The 2,500-nt window shown below is 42.3% G+C and overlaps 1 protein-coding gene and 1 pseudogene across 1 annotated transcript in view; one reads left to right on the forward strand and one right to left on the reverse strand.

Moving 5' to 3' along the window:
* Nucleotides 1-2,500, forward strand: part of LOC123509684 — a 155,216-nt gene that overhangs the window by 74,317 nt on the left and 78,399 nt on the right. The window contains 1 exon segment of the mRNA XM_045264160.1: nt 2,160-2,216. The gene's annotated coding sequence lies outside the window, so the exon portion shown is untranslated.
* The window catches only part of LOC123509435, a 21,583-nt pseudogene that overhangs the window by 12,002 nt on the left and 7,081 nt on the right, over nt 1-2,500 (reverse strand).

Genomic DNA, 2,500 nt, shown 5'->3' on the forward strand with positions numbered 1-2,500 from the left:
GGCGCGAGTATTGAGCTCACTCGCTGGAATTAAGACTTTGCAACGCTCTGATAACACGAGTAATGTGATGTCATGCCGAGAAAAGCAGTCAAGTGTAATGTAATGCAATCTGATGTTTTTATGATTTTTCTTTTTTTTCTAATTGAGGGCTGATATTATGTGAAGGGTTAAGAGTTGATTTCCTTTTAATTATTTCTTTTTGTTTTTCTTCATCCAGCAGTGAACGACAAGACAGGTGTTGTAAGTGGTAATGTATTTAACCTGACACTTACCTACCTAGACGCTGGTTCAATTTATTATTATTAATATTATTATACTTTTTTTTTTGCTTTCATCATCATCATCATTATTATTATTATTATTTTCATTATTATTCGTGTCTGTTTATTGAGGTGTGTCTATGTGTTTTATTTGTCTATTTATTTGTATTGCTTATTCATGATGTACAAAATATACTACTACTACTACTACCACTACTACTTTTCTTCTTCTTCTTCTTCTTCTTCTTCTTCTTCTTCTTCTTCTTCTTCTTCTTCTTCTTCTTCTTCTTCTTCTTCTTCTCCTACTACTACTACTACTACTACTACTACTACTACTACTACTACTACTACTACTACTACTACTACTACTACTTACTACAAGGTTAAGGAAGAAGTGGCAGTTTCCTGTGTATTGAGGAAGGACAAGTGAAGGGGAGAGAAATATTGCAGTCAGAACAGGAAGAGAATTAAAAAAAAAAAAAAAATTGGAGGAGGAAGAGCAGAAAAAAAACAAAAAAGACAAAACAAGAGGAGTTGGAGGAGGAGGAGGAGGAGGAGGAGGAGGAGGAGGAGGAGGAGGAGGAGGAGGAGGAGGAGGAGGAGGAGGAAGAAGAAGAAGAAGAAGAAGAAGAAGAAGAAGAAGAAGAGGAGGAGGAGGAGGAAGAGGAAGAGGAGAAGGAAGAGTAGGAGGAAGAAAATATGTAGAAGGGGACAGGACAAGGACGATAAAAGAGGAGAGATAGAGGGAGGAAAGGAAAAGAAGGAGAAGGGAAAGAGAGAAGAAGGAAAATACATATTATTGGTAGGAGTTACAGGAGGAGGAGGAGGAGGAGGAGGAGGAGGAGGAGGAGGAGGAGGAGGAGGAAGAAGAAGAAGAAGAAGAAGAAGAAGAAGAAGAAGAAGAAGAAGAAGAAGAAGAAGAAGAAGAAGAAGAAGGAGGAGAAGGAGGAGGAGGAGGAGGAGAGAATGTAGAAGCAACAGGAGGCCGCGGAGAGAAGGGATAGGAAGAAGAGAGATGAAGGGATAGAAGAGGAGGAGGAGGAGGGGTAGGAAGAGGAGGAGGAAGAGGGGGGGAGGAGGGCGACCTTGCCAAGATAAACAAGTTGAAGTTGCCTCATCCTTATTCTCCCTCCCCCCCCCTCTCTCTCTCTCTCCCTCCAGCATCTCCTGCATACCTACTCCTCTCCCTTCGTCCTCTCTCTCTCCTCCTCTCCCTCCCCTCATCTCCATTCCTTTCCTCCCTCTTTATCTTTATCTCCCTCTCCCTTCATCTGTTTTCTCTATCTCTTCAGTTTACTCGTTTTTTCCTTTTTCTCCTCCTCTCTTCTCTCTTTTGATCTTTTTCTCGTCCTCTTCCTCTTTTTTTCCCTCTTCCTTTTTTTTCTCTCTCCAGTTTATTTTAATTATTTCCTCCTTCCTTGCTTCTTTGTTTGTGTGTTTGTGCGTTTGTTTTGGTGGTACGGTTCGTCATTGTTTGTATTGATTGGGTCTTCTTGTTTGATCCCGCTTTTTGTTTTGTTTTGTTTATGTGTTCTTGTGGTCCGTTAGTGTGCGTGGTGGTGGTGGTGGTGGTGGTAGTAGTAGTAGTAGTAGTAGTAGTAGTAGTTGTTGTTGTTGTAGTAATGATTTTTATTGTTGTAGTGGTAGCATTAATAGTAGTAGTAGTAATAATAGTAACATCATTGACCATAAAATACCTGTAATGATAAAAAAAAGGAAAAGAAGAAAAGATAGAAAAAAAATTCACCACCACCACCACCACCACCACCACCACCACCACCATCCTCCCCACTCAACTCCCACCCGACCCTCACCCGACTCCACCCTCCCCACACACAAAGCCTCACAGTCACACAATCACTACACTCAGCACTCCAATAAAACCTTTTCTCTTTCTAGATGAGATCACTACCGGGTGCCGCATTGAAATCCCCCGCAGAGCAACGCAGCAGAACGGTAAGGCATCTCTCTTTCTGTTCCGCTCGTTCACGCTTCCCAATGTTTACCCGGCGCTGCGGTCCCGTGGTGGCGGTGCAGTGTGGTGTGGCGTGGCGTGGCGTGGTGTGGTGTGGTGTGGGAGGGGGCCGGGCAGGGTTTGGGTGGAGGAAGAAGAAAGTAAGAAAGATAGAGATAGAAGGTCATATGTTTTGCAAAGTTTGTTTTGTTTCCTTTTTTTTTTCTCTGTCTATTATGTTTCTTTAATTTGTTAGCTTGTGTGTGTGTGTGTGTGTGTGTGTGTG

Source organism: Portunus trituberculatus, chromosome 27, assembly GCF_017591435.1.
Source record: "Portunus trituberculatus isolate SZX2019 chromosome 27, ASM1759143v1, whole genome shotgun sequence".
NCBI classification, from domain to species: domain Eukaryota; kingdom Metazoa; phylum Arthropoda; class Malacostraca; order Decapoda; family Portunidae; genus Portunus; species Portunus trituberculatus.